This window comes from Podarcis bocagei, assembly GCF_964188305.1.
Source record: "Podarcis bocagei genome assembly, chromosome: 10".
Taxonomy (NCBI): domain Eukaryota; kingdom Metazoa; phylum Chordata; class Lepidosauria; order Squamata; family Lacertidae; genus Podarcis; species Podarcis bocagei.
Genome location: NC_138135.1, coordinates 14,055,739 through 14,077,508, shown reverse-complemented (window position 1 = coordinate 14,077,508; position 21,770 = coordinate 14,055,739). Strand labels below are relative to the sequence as shown.

General features: G+C 47.5%; 1 protein-coding gene across 1 annotated transcript in view; it reads right to left on the bottom strand.

The window, feature by feature from the left end:
* The window catches only part of DNAI7 (dynein axonemal intermediate chain 7), a 278,992-nt gene that overhangs the window by 201,576 nt on the left and 55,646 nt on the right, over positions 1 to 21,770 (bottom strand). The gene's annotated exons all lie outside the window — the stretch shown is intronic.

Below are 21,770 nucleotides of genomic sequence, written 5' to 3'. Positions count from 1 at the left end.
AAAAGTAGAAACTGTAGAAAGCGATTGTTCTGAGCACTTGGGGTCCAAAGAAAGTAATTTAAAACAACTGCTGTTGAGACATTTCATTCCGAATCTACTAGTGTTTCTCAACCTTGGGTCCCCAGATGTTGTTAGACTATAACTCCAATCATCCCTGAGCTCTGGCCTTGCTAGCTAGGGGTGATGGGAGTTGTAGTTCAACAGGATCTGGGGACCCAAGGTTGAGAGAGGCTGTGAGCCAGACAGAGGATGGTGACAGGTGGGTGTCCTGCCCCTCCCCAAAATAAATCCTGGCTGCACCTATGGAAGGGACTCCCCAGGGTCATTTAGTCCATCAGGATGGGTGGGCTTGAACCACCAACTTTCTGGTTAACAGCCAGGCACACTTACTGTGCCACAGGAGCTCTCCCCTCTCTTATTATGCAGTTATAATAACAACAACAATAATTTTATTATTTATACGCCGCCCATCTGGCTGGGTTTCCCCAGTTATTCGTCGCCTGGGCTTTTAGTTTGATTTATTGGCTTTCTGTGCCGATTCTGTGCCCAGTTACATTTATTGAATTTCAAATGAATCCCAAAGCGGCTTACAAACAGTATTCTATTTTATTTTTGTTTATTTGTTTGTTGTGCCTATAGCCCACCTTTCGATCCCTGTAGCTCAAGGTGGCTTTTGCATAGTTCTCCCACTCCTCATCTAATCAGCACAACAACCCTGTGAGGTAGGGCAGTTGGGAGAGGCAGCGACTGAGTCAAGTAGGAAGTCAAACCCAGGGCTATCAGGTCATGCCCCAACACTCTAAGCACTGCACCTCCACTGGCTAACGACAACATAGTAGAGCGGTGTCTCCAAAAATGTTTACACTTCACTTGGGAAGATAGGCGAACTAATGCCAGTGTACTGGAAGAAGCAAAGATCACTAGTGTCAAAGCGATGATTCTTCAACTTTGTTGGACTGGTCATGTGCGGATGCCTGATTATCGTCTTCCAAAGCAACTACTCTATTCCGAACTTAAAAATGGAAAGCATAATGCTGGTGGTCAACAAAAGGGGTTTAAATTCTCTCTCAAGGCAAATCTAAAAAAATGTAGTATAAACACCGACGAAATGGGAAACACATAGAATCATAGAGTTGGAAGAGACCACAAGGGCCATCGAGTCCAACCCCCTGCCAAGCAGGAAACACCACCAGAGCACTCCTGACATATGGTTGCCAAGCCTCTGCTTAAAGACCTCCAAAGTAGGAGACTCCACCACACTCCTTGGCAGCAAATTCCACTGTCGAACAGCTCTTACTGTCAGGAAGTTCTTCCTAATGTTTAGGTGGAATCTTCTTTCTTGTAGTTTGGATCCATTGCTCCGTGTCCGCTTCTCTGGAGCAGCAGAAAACAACCTTTCTCCCTCCTCTATGTGACATCCTTTTATATATTTGAACATGGCTATCATATCACCCCTTAACCTCCCCTTCTCCAGGCTAAACATGCCCAGCTCCCTTAGCCGTTCCTCATAAGGCATCGTTTCCAGGCCTTTGACCATTTTGGTTGCCCTCCTCTGGACACGTTCCAGTTTGTCAGTGTCCTCCTTGAACTGTGGTGCCCAGAACTGGACACAGTACTCCAGGTGAGGTCTGACCAGAGCAGAATACAGTGGCACTATTACTTCCCTTGATCTAGACGCTATACTCCTATTGATGCAGCCCAGAATTGCATTGGTTTTTTTAGCTGCCGCGTCACACTGTTGGCTCATGTCAAGTTTGTGGTCAACCTGTTTGTGGTCAACACTGGCCTGTGAGCGCTCCAGTTGGAGAACAGTCTTTACCAAAAGTGTCATGGACTTTGAAGACGCTCAAACTCAGGACGAAAGGGAGAAATGTGCTAAGAGGAAGGCATGTTTGGCAAATCCACACCATGATCAACTCCTGTCCGGAAACCTATGTCCCCACTGTGGAAGGATGTGTGGATTCAGAATTGGCCTCCACAGTCAGTTACAGACTCACTGTTAAGACCATTTTCATGGAAGACAATCTTACTCAGCTATGAGTGATTGCCAAATAAGTAGTAGAGCATCACAGATGCAGCATAAATTGCATAAAATTATCAGCGAAACAATTACCATCTGTAAAGCACTATTAACAAAGCAGCAACTGAAAAATAAGCTAAACATCAGAATCTCAGCAAAAGACGTGTTTTGTGATGAACACATCAATATGGCCTTTATAATCTGTAAATCAATATTAAGAGAATAGCAACTAAAATAAACAAATTAAGCACTGTTAAGTTCATACACACAATCTCCACGCCCCCCTGACTCAAATTCTTTCTATTCGGTTCATTGAAATACACATAAAAGACACATGGTGTCTGTTCATCAACTTGTTTAATGCAAGGCATTCCAGTTATTTGGCTTAGTTTCTTGTTTTAATGTATGAAGTTAAAGTTAGCTACCTGACTAAATGATTTAATGTGTGGCTGATCGACTTAATTAATTGGTGGACGTTTTTGCCCATTGTTCCTCCAGCTGAATGAGGAGACCCATTTCCTGCCTCGGTTTTCACCCTCCTCTCATTCTGAGCCAGTTCTGAGTTGCTGGCATGTTTCGTATGTGTGTCTGAGCATGTGTGTGCATGCAATCAGATGCTGAGCACATGTACACCCCAGTGCATCCAGCAAGGGCAGAGGATTGGAGACACTCATGAACCGAGAATGCACTAGCCTCCTGAACCCTCAGTGACACATGTTTCATTTAACATAATGAAAGACACGAGGGCTCAGTTCACCACTGTGCTCTCAGTCTTGGTTCTGCCACCGTGAGTCACCGCAGTGCCATTTGTGGGCAGGTGTCGCTGTCACATGCTGGTTATTCAACAGCCTTACAGAAACCTAGTGCTGAGTCAACTCTCATGGGAAGCAGCGATGATGTACACCTAGCTTGTAGGTAATTGGAGATAACACGCCAGCAAGCGCCAATTCTTTGGTTGATGCTGCTTACGAATAAAAGCCAACGCTAACTTGCAACCCTCCATGATGCTCTTCCAAAGTGAGCAGCTTTTGATGCGAAGAGAGAAGAAACGAATGGAAAACCCCAAATTTTGCAGAATAGTAAGCCCCATCACAAAGGCTCCATAGAGAACGTAAATATGGTTCCACAAAATCAGGTGAAAACACAAAATGTGTTCTAAGCATGTGATTTCAACACGCATGGTGATCAAATCAGTGTGGGGAAGGTTGAGAAGCCTTTAATGAAATCCACGAGCCTGGTCACTGATCCCTGGCAATCTTAGAAAATGCATGCCCAAAATTCCTTCTAAAAAACAGGACGAATACAGGAAGCTGCCTTATGTAGAATCAGTGGATTGGTATTGCCATAAGAACATAAGAAGAGGTAGCTGGATCAGGCCAATGGCTCTCATCTAGTCCAGCCAGCAGGAAACCCGTGAGCAGGATTTGAGCGCAAGAGACTCTCCCCTTCTCAAGGAGAAGCCCTTGCAAAGCCTGACAGGTAGAATATCTATCCATCTCAGAAACAAAGCTCCCTTACTTCCAGACCCATGAAATTCTTCATCAGCTTCACTCTGTTACACTGGGCCCACTTCTGCAATCGGGCCAAACTGGAATACCCAAACACCTCTCTCTCTCTCTTTCTCCCTCCCTCTCTGGAACTGTTCCACCTACTCATAATTACACGCCAAATCCATAACGAGTGGTTAAGTAACAACCAGCTGCTGCTTCTCACGGCCTCCTGGCAATCTGCAGGACAGGAAAGAGCGGCATACCTGACATGCTTCTAAAAAGAGGCCAAACCGGTTGTTCTGAGGACTGTGTGAAGATTTCATTTCATTTTTGTACCATGGAGTACGAATACAGACGCAACATTCGCGGCCTGGATCCAAAGAGTGAGCAAATAACACACCTTCGCACAACTTGTTTCCTTGAACAACATCCACCCCCTCTGGATCTGGAAACAGTAATTGAGATGACTAATTACTACTCTCTGAAAAAAGAAATGAATGGGATATGAACAGAATGGAGCAACAAATTGTGTATTTTCTCTCTCTAAAATCCTCCCCTTTGCATCTGAGGCTACAAGGGGGGAAGAGATGCCCGAGGACAAAAGCACCGCCATGATCCCAAAATCCTCACTTTTTTGAGTATGGAATCTGAAATTCTATCACACGCCCTCCAACATTTCTTTGACGAAAATAGGGACATCCTATTCAATTATTAGGGCCGCGGGTGGCGCTGTGGGTTAAACCACAGAGCCTAGGACTTGCCAGTCAGAAGGTCGGAGGTTCGAATCCCCACGACAGGGTGAGCTCCCGTTGCTCCGTCCCTGCTCCTGCCAACCTAGCAGTCTGAAAGCACGTCAAAGTGCAAGTAGATAAATAGGTACCACTCCAGCGGGAAGGTAAACGGCGTTTCTGTGTGCTGCTCTGGTTCGCCAGAATTGGTTTAGTTATGCTGGCCACTTGACCCGGAAGCTGTACGCCAGCTCCCTCGGCTGATAAAGCGAGATGAGCGCCGCAACCCCAGAATCGGTCACGACTGGGACTTCCGGGGTGGCGCCATCGTCAATGGCGGACTCCCTCTGAACTGGAGGGATTAGCTCCGCGCGAAACGGGTCTTTTCTGCTACGGCGAAGCGGGGACCCTTTTAAAAATCACAGGCGGATGAAGCCTGTGACCATGGGACTCGGCGGGCACCCTTAGCGCCCCCCCAACCCGCAAAGGAACCCACTAACGGGCTCCGAAGCGAAGAGGGGGAAGTGGCACGGTGCTGTGAGTCAACTGCTATTTCCGTGGAGCGAAGCTGCATAGCCGTTGCCGGAGAGCGCTGCCTTTTTCCTGGGACAATTTGGCTTCTAAAATAAGCACCCGTGAGTACTTAAACTTTGAACAATTGGACTTTAAATAAGGACTTGCGAGCAGAAAGGAATTGGACTTAAAAATTTACTTCAATTTGGTACTGAAACGGGAAGGTCTAAACAGGAAGTCAGCCTTCCGTTTCTTTGTAGACAGAATAAAGCAAAGACAACATAAACTAGAGCTCAGAAAATCGCTTCTAAAGGATTGGCTTTCATCATTTAAAACTCTTGAACCCCCCTTCGGCAGCAGGAGAAGAAGGGGGGTCTTTTTCGGACTGTTTAAACCTGCAGAAGTGAGTTTAAAGTAAAGTAACTTTCCACCGTCCTGATCCTGGAGCGGGGTGTCAGGACTGACGTTTGAAGCTCATTGACCAGAGACAAACGTTTTTGACAGATAGCTAAAAGAAGAGAAACATAGTGATTCCACTGTTTCCTTTCGCATTTTAAAGGAACAAATATTGACAAAATATCTCAAAAAAGAAACTTTGTTGCAAGAACAAATAGAAGTTTTCCCCCTAGAGGGAGACTGGGAAACTGTAACTAATTCCAGGGAGCTTGCAGCTGTCACAGATTACAATCGTGGGAATAGGCTTGTGACCTTGTAGGACAATGTATTCAGAAGCTCTGTTGTGTGCTCTCTGTAAAACAAATTCCCTACTGGAAAGTTAACTGAGAAGACGGATTTGATGACTAATGCGGTCAGAATTTTTGAACAGGCAGTGGGAAACTATATGGAGCCCACCCAGGAATTAAATCAGGAGTGTGCCCTGACAGAACAGATGAGAGAAGGGGATGTTGCTGAATCTTGGGCGCCAGAGATGGAGGGAGCTGCGGCCCTGCAGGAACATGAGCTTTTGGATTTGACAAATGAACTTGGAAAAAGCCAGATTTGGAAAGATAAAGTTTGGACTGGTTTGGAAATGGGGGGTTGGATAGACCCCCCTATGCAGGGATGTTTGGACTTTCCGAGTCTGGCAATGGGCCGTGAGATGTTTGGAGCTGTGGGGGCTCTCAATTTTGGAGGGATTCTGAAACATGTTTTTAAATACCACATGGAGTTTAATCTGGACTATGGAAAAGGGGCTGATTTGTTGAAAAGGGTCAAAAACATTACCAAGCTGGAGTTCCCACGAGTGAAAGGTGAATATGAAGAAGAGCAGCGGAAGGGACATGGAAGAGACTTAAGGGCCTCGGATATAAGGTTACCAGGTTAATGCGCTAGATCGATGGGATAAAAAGGACTGACAAAACCCGGGACCAGGAGGAAGGGACGCTGGATGAAGATTGGATTGTTTCTATTTCTTTTTTTTATCACTAGGACTGTTTTATAAAATTGATGACTGTTAGAAAAATGTTGGAACGAAATTACTTGGCTCTAGCAAAAATGTTTAAAGAATTAGGCAAGAATATTATGGTTATGAGAAGTGGGTAAAAATAAGATTTAAGTTTTAAGTTTTAAGGTTTTTTATAAGATAAGATGAAAATAGATTAAGGTAATGTAGTGACAGAATATTATGAAATATGGAAAGGATTTGCTGCGATAATTATTAACTAGGATACGAAAAAAGGGAGGAGGAGGAGGTCAAAGAAAGAAGGTAATAAAAGTTGAAGATTTGAGAATGATGGTTTTATTTCTATCTGTTTGTGGTGTATTTTTGTTTTTTGAATTTGTATTGTTGGATGTGGCTTGTTTTCTTTTTCTTTTTTGTTTTTTCTTTGCTTTGTCTTTTTCTGTAATTTAAAAATAAAATTCAATAAATATCATTTTTTAAAAAAAACAGAATCGGTCACGACTGGACCTAATGGTCAGGGGTCCCTTTGCCTTTACCTTTCACCCAGCTGCATAGATTGATGGGGCAGTTGCCCTGCATCTCCCTGGATGCGGGTGGTACTGTGGTCCAAACCACCTGATCACTGGTTCTGTTAGCTAGGGATGATGGGAATTGTAGTCCCAAACATCTGGAGGGCCGGAGTTTGCCTATGCCTGCTGTAAGGCATCTTCTTGTGTTCCTACCAACAACAAACTATAATTTCTAACTTTCCTCCTGCCCCCAGAAGAAAGGCTAGGTACCCTCCAGAGGAGAATCTAAATATAGACCCAATGCCTAAGCTTCTCATGATGAGCCAAATGGCAAAATAATTGGATTTGGCACCTCTATTAATTGATGTCAGCTTTTTCATCAGGGTAGCATTTGGGAGATCAGCTTAGCCAGCAGAGGAATGTGGAGGAACAGATCTGTTTCTGTTTTTTCTTAAAGTAATAGGCCGTTTTGGCTTCCAGGGGAAGCGGAGATCTGCTTCCCAATCTTGTATTTGAAAAAAAGTAAAGATCTAAGGCACGGCTTGGTGAGAAGGAGTGTGTGTGTGTGTGTTGGACCACCAACACTAGTAACAGTTGTGATGGGAGGGGGGTTGTTTCTCCTTCAGGGCCAGTTGCCATAAAAGCAAGCTCCCTCCCATTGTTTTGAAGCTGTAGGTCAAGTGATAAGTCAGGGATGGGGAACCTGCGGCCATCTACAGTTGTTGCCCTACATCTCCCATAATTCTCAACCTATCGCCCTGCAGACTGGGGCTGATGGGAGTTGGTTTCCAACATCTAGAAGACCACGGGGTCTCCATCCCTGTTGTATGTCAAGGGCACATCCTAGCCAAAGGAACGCACATGGCAGATCATTAGCTCTTCATTGTCAAAGATAACACAGCCACTTCTACAGCTCTAGGGACCTACACACACCAATATAGCATCTAGGCAGCTATCCCCAGGTCCTTGCTCTGTGGAGCAGCTGCATCAGCAGGGGACCACTCCCTCTCCACCAGTTTACATGCCTTCCCCTGCCGGGCTGCACACACGCAGCCGGAGACTGCACCTGCATGGCAACGTCCTCTGCTCCTCCCTTTTCAATCCCCTACTGGTTCTGTGAGACAGTGGTACAGGAGAGGGCAGGAAAGTACCTGGTCCTTCGCTTTCCTTACCTGCCTCTTCCTCTAACCTATCCTGTGCTCCACCTTCCAGCTCTGAAGCTTCCCCTGCCTCTGGACTCCTGGCCAGTACAGTTCCCCACAAATCACTGACCCCCATCTCCCGTGTCAGACTCCAGCCCCTTTTCCCCCGATGAAGAAGAGCTTGGATTTGATATCCCGCTTCATCACTACCCGAAGGAGTCTCAAGGCGGCTAACATTCTCCTTTCCCTTCCTCCCCCACAACAAACACTCTGTGAGGTGAGTGGGGCTGAGAGACTTCAGAGAAGTGTGACTGACCCAAGGTCACCCAGCAGCTGCATGTGGAGGAGCGGGGAAGCGAACCCGGTTCCCCAGATTACGAGCCCACCGCTCTTAACCATTACACCACACTGGCTCTCACGTCCTGCCAGCCCCTGGCATCATATGACATGGGTCAGGGATGGTTGTCCCAGGCCCCTTGGCTTCTTCAGGATCTGGTATGGTTTGGCAGTCCCATCAGGATGACCAGAAGCAGGAAAGAAATGAAGCAGAATAGGGTGGAGATGAAGGCTGCTCCCAGCAATGGCGGGTGGAGGTTTCTCCCCTTTTGACTCCAGGAGTCAGAGACGTGATCTTCCAGCTCTGTCCACCATCCGTCTAGCAGAGTGCAGAGCCTCTTTGGAGAGGGCTCCTCAACCAGCCCATGGGGTGGTTGAGCAGGGGGCAGGATGCCGTTTTGTTACCCAGAACCGGACACCACCTCCGCCATAAACACAATGGGATGCATCAACCCATCTCAATGCTCATTTGCATTCCTGTAAAGTGAGAGTGTCTTACAAATGATCTCACCACACCGTATGTTTAAAAGCTGGGTGGAGAAAGGCGTGGCCTCGGTTGGGACATCTCTGCTGCTTTCGTTCAGCTCTGAATCTCCTGCCTTGCTTGCATACCTGGGCCCTGTGCTTCCGCTGGGTCTCTACCCTTACCAGCATGAAGAAAGAACACTTTCTTAACCTCTGTTGCTGTGTTCTGGGCAGGCACAGGGCAGTGAACCCTCCTGTTGTTGTTATGGACTGCAACTCCCATCAGTCCCAGCTGGTTGGGTCAACAGTCAGAGATGTTGGGAGTTGTAGTCTGAAGAATTTGGTGGGCACTCCACGGGTCGTCTCTGCCTTAGGCGAATGGGCAAGCTTTTGCACTGCCCCAGACCTTGTCCAGCCCTGCCAAAGAGGAAGCCGTAGTCAGGTGGGGCAGAGAAAACAGACAAGCAAGTTTCAGCCACAGGTCAGAGCTCCTGGATACAAGAGTGGTCACAGGGCTGGTCTTTCAGGACCCCGGACAGAGCAAATGAGCAAGCAAGCTCTTTTATACTTCCTGGTTTGGGCAACCGCCACAAGGGGTGCCCCTTTTGGGGGAATACAAAGCCTTAAAGACTCTGGTTGGGATCCAGTAACCTGCTACCTCTCCTTGATTGGCTCCCAGTATGTTTCCGGGCACAATTCAAAGTGTTGGTGCTGACCTTTAAAGCCCCAAATGGCCTCGGCCCAATATACCTGAAGGAGCATCTCCACTCCCATCGTTCAGCCTGGACACTGAGGTCCAGCTCCGAGGGCCTTCTGGCGGTTCCCTCACTGCGAGAAGTGAAGTTACAGGGAACCAGGCAGAGGGCCTTCTTGGTAGTGGCACCCACCCTGTAGAACACCCTCCCACCAGATGTCAAAGAAATAAACAACTATCAGACTTTTAGAAGACATCTGAAGGCAGCCCTGTTTAGGGAAGCTTTTAATGTTTAATAGATTATTGTATTTTAATATTCTGTTGGAAGCCGCCCAGAGTGGCTGGGGAAACCCAGCCAGATGGGCGGGGTATAAATAACAACAACAACAACATATTATTATTATTACTGCTTGCCCAGTGTGTTGCCCTTGCACGCAAGCAGGCTCAGTGGAGCATGATAGTACAGTGGTACCTCGGGTTAAGAACTTAATTCGTTCCGGAGGTCCGTTCTTAACCTGAAACTGTTCTTAACCTGAGGTACCACTTTAGCTAATGGGGCCTCCTGCTGCCGCCTCACTGCCGGAGCACGATTTCTGTTCTCATCCTGAAGCAAAGTTCTTAACCCGAGGTACTACTTCTGGGTTAGCGGAGTCCGTAACCTGAAGCGTCTGTAACCTGAAGTGTCTGTAACCCAAGGTATCACTGTACTGCTGGGCTGGTTCCACCATTGAACCATAGAATTAATGTCCCCATGGGTCCATTTTTGCTTGCTTCTGCCCCTTCCAACAGATGGGCAGAGAAATCAGAACCCCCTTCCCGCTGGGCTGGGGGAAGAGTTTGGATTGGGTGCAAGTGTCCCTCCACACATCCTGCTTGAGCTGCATTCTCCTGCCTCTTCTTGCAGTTGACGCCAGCCTCCCTCCACTGGTGCGGACCTCCCACTTTCTCCGCAGTGAGAAGGCCCCACAACTGGGCATTGTGGGGCAAGGCAGGGCCGTGTCAGTCCGGGATCTGCCAGATCTGGCCCTCCTGCCATCACATGACAGCACTGGGCCCAATCTGTGTGCCAGCTTCCACCCTGTTCATGGCAGGACTGCAGATATCACTCCCTAAAGCCCAGCTGGGCCGTCATGGGGGAGGTTAGCATTGCTCCTTAATTGGGTATAAAGAAGACAAGGAAGCCAGATGTCCTGCAAATGTCCAGGGTTGCTGCAGGCCTGATTGTAACCAAGGGAGACTGATAATGTCTTTATCCCTGCCTGGAGGCGATAAGCAGAAAGCCCTGCCACCCCTTTCTTGCCCTGGCCTCCCTCCTAGCACTTTGGGATATGACTGCAAGATTACAACATGGAAACTGCAATCTTTGTTGGCGCTTAATCGCTTAATGAACTATTCACTTTGCCTAAGTAGCTGCATTGTCAGCGCCTCTTGTCATCTGCCCCGGCTCTAACAGCTGGCCTAGGCAAAGCTTGTTGTCCAACAACGAAAGGCGGACGCTGTTCGTCTTTCTGCATGGACTCCGGCCTTCGGAGAGTCAATGAAATACAGGGGCTTCTTCATTCGCTGCAGAGGGAAAGGGAAAGCAGAGCTTGGTACCTTTCTCTGGGCTTCTTAATGCCATGCCAGAAAGGGTTGCTCATTGATGAACAGTGTGACACCCATTCATTTCCTACTCAACTGTTTTCATGAAACTGCTCCAGCATAGAGAAGGGCACAAACACAGAGTCTCAGAATGGAAGGGGGCCTTCACGGAATCATAGAATTGTAATGTTGGAAGAAGGGACCCTCTGACCACTTGCCGTCATCCCACCACCAGTCTCCTGGCTCTGAGCCTTCTTCCCCTGGTTGGGCGTTCCCTTGGGGGTTCCCCAGCTGCTGCCTCTCACCACTCCTCTGAATCCAGTCAGTCCATGACACAAATTGACCACAGGTAGATGCCTTTGCTATACTCTTTCCGGTGCCTGCTAAAGCCATTTCTGTTTAGGCAAGCCTACCCAGCTGCATAGAGGGATGTGGGTGGCGCTGTGGGTTAAACCACAGAGCCTAGGACTGGCCGATCAGAAGGTCGGCAGTTCGAATCCCCACAACAGGGTGAGCTCCCGTTGCTCAGTCCCTGCTCCTGCCAACCTAGCAGTTCAAAAGCACGTCAAAGTGCAAGTAGATAAATAGGTACCACTCCGGCAGGAAGGTAAACGGCGTTTCCATGCGCTGCTCTGGTGCCCCAGAAATGGTTTAGTCATGCTGGTCACATGACCAGGAAGCTGTACGCCGGCTCCCTCGGCCGATAAAGTGAGATGAGCGCCGCAACCCCAGAGTTGGCGACGACTGGACCTAATGGTCAAGGGTCCCTTTACCTTTACCTTTTACCCAGCTGCATAGATTGGTGGGGCAGTTGCCCTGCATCTCCCTGGATGCGGTTGGTGTTGTGGTCTAAACCACCAAGCCTCTTGGGCTTGCCGATCAGAAGGTCGGCGGTTCAAATCCCCTGATAGGGTGAGCTCCCATTGCTCTGTCCCAGCTTCTGCCAACATAGCAGTTTGAAAGCACATCGGTGTGAGTAGAAAAATAGGTACCGCTGCAGCGGGAAGGTAAATGGCATTTTCATGTGCTCTGGTTTCCATCACAGTGTTCCATTGCGCCAGAAGCAGTTTAGTCATGCTGGCCGCATGATCTGGAAAGCTGTCTGTGGACAAACGCTGGCTACCTCGGCCTGAAAGCGAGATGAGCGCTGCAAGCCTATAGTCGCCTTTGACTGGAGTTAACCATCCAGGAGTCCTTTACCATTACCTTTTACCTCTCCCTAATGAGCTGGCTTTCACCAAGGAAGTCACTGCTGTGTAGAGCTGCCCCAGGAACCGCTTAGAGAGCAGGGCAGCACTGTTCTCCTCAACAGAAACCCTCAAAACATTACACGTGTACCATAACAGTCATGAGGTTAACAAAAGGAAGGCCAGCACAAACTGAAATGGAGAAGGAGAAGCAGGAAGGAAGTAAAGCCAGAGAAAAAAACAATCTACAGGTATTTACTATAAAAAAACAGCTTTTACTATCAAGAAGTTTCCGTTGATGTTCCGTCAAAATCTACTATCCTGTAACTTCAGTCTGCTAAAGGGAGTTCTGCCCCCTGAATCAACAGAGGACATGGCTTTGCCCTCTTATGATGATAGGTGTTTTGCAGCTTCGTAATATCCTGCACTGAGACAGGTAATTATCAAGGGCTCTCCTACACTGTTGCATATTTCTTGGATATGTTGTTCCTAAATAGGAGCAGAGGCAGGATGAGATGGAATGAGTAGCCAATGGGCACCTGGGGAGGTATGGGGCTGGGGGGCCATGTAGTCATATGGGACACTTATGATTACCATTCTTGAGGTTCCACAGCAGAGGACATGCTTTGCATGATTAAGACGCCAAGTTCAATTCCTGGCATTTCCCTTAAACCAGCTTCCATCCAATTAGAAAATGGAAGCCGTGGGTAAGCTGAGGTGTGTGCATTTGACCCTGTGATCATCATCTGAGGCCCTTCTTCGTGTGCCCCCTCCACAAGAAGTCTGGAGGGTGGCAACATGAGAACGGGGCCTTTTCTACAGTGGCTCCCCACTTTGGAATGCTCTCCCCAAGGAGGCTCACCTGGCGCCTTCATTAAAAATCTTTAGGCACTAGGCAAAAACATTCCTCTTCTCCCAGGCCTTTGGCAAATTAAACAATCTACGGCCTTTTAAACTGGGGGGTATTTTGTTTGTTTGTTACTACGTTATGTTATTTTTGTGTTTTTATATTGTAAGCTGCCCTGTGATCCTGGGATGAAGGGCGGGGAAGAAATTTAATAAATAATAATAATAATTTGTGGCAGCTGTTGCACATGTGCAGATGACAGCTTCCTTGAATGGGAGTTTGTGGGGTTGCAGGAGCAGGGACACAAATCAGGTAGTCCTCATTGAGTGATGAGTCCCCTGCTCCCTCTATGGTCTAGTGTCTCTCAAACTTAGGCCGCCCAGCTGTTTCTGGACTACAACTCCCATCATCCCTGACCGCTGCTTCTGCTAGCTAGGGATGAGGGGAGTTGTGGTCCGACAATCGCTGGGGACCCAAGCTTGAGCTTCTCAAAAGAATACTGGGATATAAACGGAATCATAAATAAACTCTCTGGTTGGCTCCTTCCTTGGTGCAACATTTAGATTTCCTGGGCACAGCCCAAGGTGGTAGCCAAGGGGGATAAGCTGCCCCCCAAACCCATAAAAAAATATGCATAGCTGAGGTTCTGCCCCAGCAACGAAAGGCCTGGCCCCCCAACAAAAGGCCTGCCTCCCCCCAACAAAACTCCTGTCTACTCCCATGGCACAGCCTTTTCCGTTTGTTATTTTTGGCAAGAAGGTGGTTCAGTGATTCAGTAAGGCCGTGATGTGCATGAGTGCTCTTCAGAAATATGTCTTACTGCCCTAAAAGTCAAGATGTTGCTTTAAGCTTCGTTTGCGTTGCTTTCCCGCCCTTTCCTCTCCTTCTAAGGATACGTAGCTGTGTCGGTGATGCTAAATCCCTGGCTATTTGAAGCAAATTCTGCATCAGGCAGAGTCACTGGGATGAAGGCAAAAATCAGGTGGAGGAAATCAAGAACCTCCCATTTGTAAATTCCTCTTTGACACTGTTGACAACTTTCTAGCAGGCAAGCTGGATTTCTCAAGAATGAAGAAATGTGGTCTCAGAAGGGTCAACAATGGAGGATGGGTTTTTTCTCAGAAGGGTAGTAGGAGATGGGTGGTTGACTCAGTGGGTATGTTAAACCTGTTGAGGACTGTTAACGACTGCAATTACCGGTAGTCCTACAGGAAAAAGCAAAGGATAGTATGCAGATGACCATACACATTAGCATATGTAATGAGACAAGAATCCAATATCTCTATTCAGACCAGGTCTCTCCATAGTTTTCAGTTTAGTAATACCGGTAAGTTGTAATTCAGCAACTTCTCTTTCAAGTCTGTTTCTGAAATTCTTTTATTAATAAGACAGCTGCTTTGAGATCTTGTACTGAATGTCCTGGGAGATTGAAGTGTTCTCCTACTGGCTTCTCTGTCTTGTGATTCCTGGTGTCAGATTTATGTCCATTTATCCTTTGGTGTAGGGATGCAGGTAACGCTGTGGGTTAAACCACAGAGCCTAGGACTTGCCGATCAGAAGGTTGGTGGTTTGAATCCCCGTGACGGGGTGAGCTCCCGTTGCTCGGTCCCTGCTCCTGCCAACCTAGCAGTTTGAAAGCACGTCAAAGTGCAAGTAGATAAATAGGGACCGCTCCGGCGGGAAGGTAAACGGCGTTTCTGTGCACTGCTCTGGTTCGCCAGAAGCGGCTTAGTCATGCTGGCCACATGACCCAGAAGCTGTACGTCGGCTCCCTCGGCCAATAAAGCGAGATGAGCGCCGCAACCCCAGAGTCGGTTACGACTGGACCTAATGGTCAAGGGTCCCTTTACCCTTTACCTATCCTTTGGCATAGGTCAAGCACGTCCAACAGGTAGATCGTGATCTACTGGTAGATCACTAATGTCTGTGATAGATCACTGGCTCCCCCCAAAGAAGCTCAACAACTTTGCCTTGCACCCCCAAAAAACTAGGCTTTCCTCCTCCCTAAAAAAGCTCAAAAACTTTGACTTGAGCCCCCCAAAAGGGGGTAGATCACTGCCAGTTTTTAACTCTGTGAGTAGATCGCAGTCTCTTGGGAGTTGGCCTGTTTGTCCAACAAAGAGAGCTGAAGGGCACTGTTGGCATTTGATATCAGTTTGTGGAAGAGAAAACCAGCACTTGGTTTTTGTGTGTGACACCTATAAAAGACAGGCCAATTTCCTTCGCACTCATGGAAGACGATTACTAGATTGGGGTGCTAGTCAGATCACCCCTCGTTCATATTTGAAGGACCCCAGTCAACATTTGCTTTCCTGGGGAAGTCTTACAATCATAAATGTGCTCAAGTTAAGCCTCTGGTGAACCTCCACAGGAAGTAAATTTAATAATAATGGAGTAGCTGCAGAGAACAATTACACTACTGACTTTTTGTGTGTGGATCATATTGTTAGCTGGAAAAGGAGGTGGGCTATTGGAAAATATCAGACTGAAATTTTCAAATACGGCATGGAAAAACCGACCCATCACAAGTCCATGTGTCAAGTGTGTGATTCTCTGGAAGAAAACGTTTGAGTATTCTTTCTTTCTTTCTTTTTTGAGCTCCAGCTATCAGTTTCTATTTCCACAGCAAACACCACAGCGATAACAACTTTGCTAAGCCCGAAGCGCTATTGACCACACCTTTGTTTTCCAAAGGTTTGATTCTTTAAACACTTGGCATTGCAGAGTCCTTTAGAACTTGGATGCAGGAGAGCACAACGATTACCAAAACTAGTCTCTGCAACATTCTTGGTTCCCAGCAAACAGTTTTAAAGCACTTTTAAAATAACATACTAACACACATGTATTTTTCATAAGTGAATAAAATATGAATTTTTAACAAGTATTTCCCCTTAATGTGCTTGTCACTTTTCGGGCTGCAACAAAAGGCTCAGCTTCATTCTTTTCCCATATAAAAGGAACAAGCAAGCAAAACACACTACTAGGAGGAATGTGGAACAGAGCAACCAAAATGATGGGGGGCCTCGCTTCAGTAGCACTGCTTTGCATGCAAAAGATCCCAAGTTCAGCTTTTGGCATCCCTAGGCAGGGCTGGGAACATCCCCAGTCTGGAATCTTGGAGAACCACTACCAGCCAGTGTAGACAAGACTGAGCCAGCAGGGCTAATGGTCTGACTCAATAGGAGGTGTCTGCCTGTGTCCCTACATTAAGAGTTGGCCAAGCTCATTTACGGGACGCAGGTGGCACTGTGGGTTAAACCACAGAGCCTAGGACTTGATGATCAGAAGGTCAGCGGTTCGAATCTCCGCGACAGGGTGAGCTCCCGTTGCTCGGTCCCAGCTCCTGCCAACCTAGCAGTTCGAAAGCACATCAAAGTGCAAGTAGATAAATAGGTACCGCTCCGGCGGGAAGGTAAACGGCATTTCCGTGCGCTGCTCTGGTTTGCCAGAAGCGGCTTAGTCATGCTGGCCACATGACCCGGAAGCTGTAGGCCGGCTCCCTCGGCCAATAAAGCGAGATGAGCGCCGCAACCCCAGAGTCGGTCACAACTGGACCTAATGGTCAGCTTTACCTTTAAGCTCATTTTGCTTGTGAAAAAGCCATGTTGTATTACAGAAGAGCCGTAACTCAGGAGCACAGTATCTGCTTTGCATGTAGAAGGTACCATGCAAAATCTCCCTGCTTGCCAGCTGCTGCCAGTCCGTGTTGGCATTACTGAGCATGCTCAATTCCTGGACCACCCACGGACTGGATTGAGAAGGCGATTGGGCTGCATTCGGCCCCCGGGCCTTAGGCTGCCTACCCATGCCATAATATCACAGGATGATCACTTCGCTTTTTAAAAACGTGTTTATTTTTTATTTCAAAGGACTTTAAACTAGCGCAATCGGACTTCTCCCCTCCTGCGCCTCCCCCCAATCTCAAAGGGGAGCTACAGTGGTACCTCAGGTTACATACGCTTCAGGTTACAGACTCCGCTAACCCAGAATTACCACCTCGGGTTAAGAACTTTGCTTCAGGATGAGAACAGAAATCGTGCTCCGGCGGCGCGGCGGCAGCAGCAGGCCCCATTAGCCAAAGTGGTGCTTCAGGTTAAGAACAGTTTCAGGTTAAGAACGGACCTCCGGAACAAATTAAGTACTTAACCCGAGGTACCACTGTATTTCCATCAGGGAAACATGAATGCCTGCACTGACAAAGCAATGTCCTTGGTGCTATGTTGAATTTCACCTTGCAACTGAATGTTTGAAACCAACGGCCGCATCGGCTATCACCTACCTTCACCCAAAACCATTAAGTTCACAATTGCTTTCAACGTTTCCACAGTATGGCAAAAAAATTCTGAATGGTAATCGCTAGGAATTAAACTGTGTCCTACCCCACTGCAAAACACTCCAGGCTCTCTCCTTCTTTTTTGTTATACTAGGAGAATCCCTGCTGCAGGCCTGTGTGAGGAGCCCTGCCAGGGACTTGTAAATAGCCCTGTTTAATAAACTGTTACACAACCAACACCACCCGCGAAGCTTGAATTGAGTAGCCAAGGTTCAACACACAACAGAAAGACATTGTTAGTGTTTGTTTATGGAACACATTGGGGGGGAAGCTCTGGCTTGGAGTCAGAAAAACCTAAAGCTGGCATTGTTTTATATATCTGCATTGATCAGATGGTTGCAAATAAAAGCTGTGGCAATTCTTCTCCACCTGCCCTGAGGCATTAGGGATGACTCTGCACAAAACCTGAATTACAAATACCCCATTGTTCTTTTCCCAGATCCAATGGGAAAGGAAACCGATAAAATCAGTTCCGCTTTTCAGCTGTGTTTTTGCTATCTCCAGAAAGATCTCCAGGGAACCTTTATAGGCCGCTCCATTAGGAAGTGATTTTAACCAAGCAGTTGGTGGTATTAATCAACCAGCAAGCTGACCCAATGCGTGTTTCAGCAAGTGTTAGGGTCCGATGGGAGGAACTTGAGACATATGAGGGTGCCTCAGAAAAAAACAGTTCAAGGTTCATCAAAGACTTCACATTTTTACGACACAAGGTCTTGCAGAGCTCCCCAATAGCATTTAGGGGATTGCAGCCAAGGTTTGTAGCCCTGAGGATCCTGTGCTACACAATATGCTATTAGACTACAACTCCCATCATCCGACCGCTGTCCACGCTGATGGGAGTTGGGAGCCCGATAACCTCTTTAGAGCTATAGATTCCGCATCCTTGCCATAGGCCTTAATGAACTTAATGGGGCTCACTCCTGAGCTAATATACATGTTGTTGTTTAGTCGTCTAGTCGTGCCCGACTCTTCGTGACCCCATGGACCAGAGCACGCCAGGCACTCCTGTCTTCCACTGCCTCCCGCAGTTTGGTCAAACTCATGCTGGTAGCTTTGAGAACACTGTCCAACCATCTTGTCCTCTGTCGTCCCCTTCTCCTTGTGCCCTCCATCTTTCCCAACATCAGGGTCTTTTCCAGGGAGTCTTCTCTTCTCATGAGTTGGCCAAAGTATTGGAGTATCAGCTTCAGGATCTGTCCTTCCAGTGAGCACTCAGGGCTGACTTCCTTCAGAATGGAGAGGTTTGATCTTCTTGCAGTTCATGGGACTCTCAAGAGTCTCCTCTAGCACCATAATTCAAAAGCATCAATTCTTCGGCGATCAGCCTTCTTTATGGTCCAGCTCTCACTTCCATACATCACTACTGGGGAAAACCATAGCTTTAACTATATGGACCTTTGTAGGCAAGGTGATGTCTCTGCTTTTTAAGATGCTGTCTATAATATAATATACATAGAAGTTGGCTTCTCTGGATCTCTGCCAGTCCAGCCCAGCCGAGATACTTTTCAGCTGAAATGGGATCTGCCAGTGAAATATATGATCTGCTCCTGAGCTACGCAAGGGCCGTTAACTCAGAAGAACAGCATCGGTTTTGCACGCAAACAGCCCCAAATTCAATCTCTGGCATCTCCACTTAAGGCTGTGTGAATGCCATGGGATCACAGAATTACAGAATTGAAAGGGACCCTGAGGAACATCTAGTCTAAGGTTACCAGAAGTCCCCCTTTCCCGGGGACAGTCCCCAGATTTACAAATCAGTCCCCTGACAAAATCCATCCATTCTGACTGAAGTTGAAAAGTGTCCCCGGACTCATTGAAAAAAATCTGGTAACCTTAATCTAGTCCAGCCCCCCTGCAATGCGGCTGTCCCATATGGGGATTGAACCTGGAACCTTGGCATCATCAGAACCATGCTCTAACCAACTGAGCTATCCCAGCTGACTCCTTGGTCCTGAATGGGGTAACTGTGCCCCTGAAGGACCAGGTGCACAGCCTGGGAGTCATCCTGGACTCACAGCAGTCCATGGAGGCGCAGGTTAATTCTGTGTCCAGGGCGGCTGTCTACCAGCTCCATCTGGTACGCAGGCTGAGATCCTACTTGCCCACAGACTTCATCCTGGAGAAGAGTGACTAGCGGGGTGCCACAGGGTTCTGTCTTGGGCCCGGTCTTATTCAACATCTTTATCAACGACTTGGATGATGGACTCAAGGGCATCCTGATCAAATTTGCAGATGACACCAAACTGGGAGGGGTGGCTAACACCCCAGAGGACAGGATCACACTTCAAAACGACCTTGACAGATTAGAGAACTGGGCAAAAACAAACAAGATGAATTTTAACAGGGAGAAATGTAAAGTATTACACTTGGGCAAAAAAAATGAGAGGCACAAATACAAGATGGGTGACACCTGGCTTGAGAGCAGTACATGTGAAAAGGATCTAGGAGTCTTGGTTGACCACAAACTTGACATGAGCCAACAGTGTGACGCGGCAGCTAAAAAAGCCAATGCAATTCTGGGCTGCATCAATAGGAGTATAGCATCTAGATCAAGGGAAGTAATAGTGCCACTGTATTCTGCTCTGGTCAGACCTCACCTGGAGTACTGTGTCCAGTTCTGGGCACCACAGTTCAAGAAGGACACTGACAAACTGGAACGTGTCCAGAGGAGGGCAACCAAAATGGTCAAAGGCCTGGAAACGATGCCTTATGAGGAACGGCTAAGGGAGCTGGGCATGCTTAGCCTGGAGAAGAGGAGGTTAAGGGGTGATATGATAGCCATGTTCAAATATATAAAAGGATGTCACATAGAGGAGGGAGAAAGGTTGTTTTGTGCTGCTCCAGAGAAGCGGACACGGAGCAATGGATCCAAACTAGAAGAAAGAAGATTCCACCTAAACATTAGGAAGAACTTCCTGACAGTAAGAGCTGTTTGACAGTGGAATTTGCTGCCAAGGTGTGTGGTGGAGTCTCCTCCTTTGGAGGTCTTTAAGCAGAGGCTTGACAACCATATGTCAGGAGTGCTCTGATGGTGTTTCCTGCTTGGCAGGGGGTTGGACTTGATGGCCCTTGTGGTCTCTTCCAACTCTATGATTCTATGATTCTATGTCTCTCAAGAGTGGTGCATGCTCTGGTTATCTCCCGCTTGGACTACTGCAATGTGCTCTACGTGGGGCTACCTTTGAAGGTGACCTGGAAACTGCAATTAATCCAGAATGCGGCAGCTAGACTGGTGACTGGGAGTGGCCGCTGGGACCATATAACACTGGTCCTGAGAGATCTGCATTGGCTCCCAGTACGTTTCCGAGCACAATTCAAAGCGTTGGTGCTGACCTTTAAAGCCCTCGGCCTTGTATACCTGAAGAAGCTTCTCCACCCCCCATCATCCAGCCCGGACACTGAGATCCAGCGCTGAGGGCCTTCTGGCGGTTCCCTCATTGCGAGAAGTGAGGTTACAGGGAACCAGACAGAGGGCCTTCTCGGTAGTGGCACCCGCCCTGTGGAACGCCCTCCCTTCAGATATGAAGGAAATAAGCAGCTATCTTATCTTTAAAAGACATCTGAAGGCAGCCCTGTTTAGGGAAGTTTTTAATATTTAATGCTGTATTGTTTTTAACACTTGATTGGAAGCCGCCCAGAGTGGCTGGGGAAACTCAGGTAGATGGGCGGGGTATAAATAATAAATTATTATTATTAATATTATTATTATTACCCCTTGCATGAAACCTTGGAGAGGTGCCGCCAGTCAGTGCAGAATAGACAATACTGAGCTAGATGGACTAACAGCCTGACTCAGTTCAAGGAAGTTTCCTACGGCTCCTCTTCTCCCCAGGCCCCATTCATGCTCTAGATTGCCCTGAGCATCACTGATCGCAGCTGGTTCTGTTGCAACATTCAGAGCTGTTTTTAAAGGGCTGTTTAGAACAACTCACACATTTTAGAAATCAGAAACAGCTAATGATCGAAGAACTTGGTGCATGCGGAGATGACGCTAAAATACTTGGCTTTTTATTGTTTCCTAGATTCGGACCAGGGAAGCTAAAAAAACCATACAGGACCGAAAAAGGCACTGTGCATTACAACATGAATGGATACCGCCCTCTGGCGACCATGCAAGGAGTAGCTCACTTCCTCCTTTCAAAACGCAAAGCAACTCAGTCTACAAAGGTGATTCAGAGCACCCCTTCCAGCTTACAGTCAGGCAGGTGCAGGTGCAATTGCTGGGGTTTCCTGTGCGGTGCCTTGTGATAAAATCTTATCAGAAATACATCTCGCCTGGTGGAAGACAGGAGGGACTGCAGACTCGGAGCTGGCTAGTAGCAAAGATGCCAACACATAAAACAGGGGAAGGGGCACCTGTGGTCCTTGAGCTGTTGACAGACTACAACTCCCATCGGCCATGCCAACAGGGGCTGATGGGAGTTGTAGTCCGACAACGTCTTGGAAGGCCACAGGTCCCCCATCATCTGAATCAGATCTAACTAGCTAATATAGACAACACTTCTTTAAAAGGTTCCACAGTG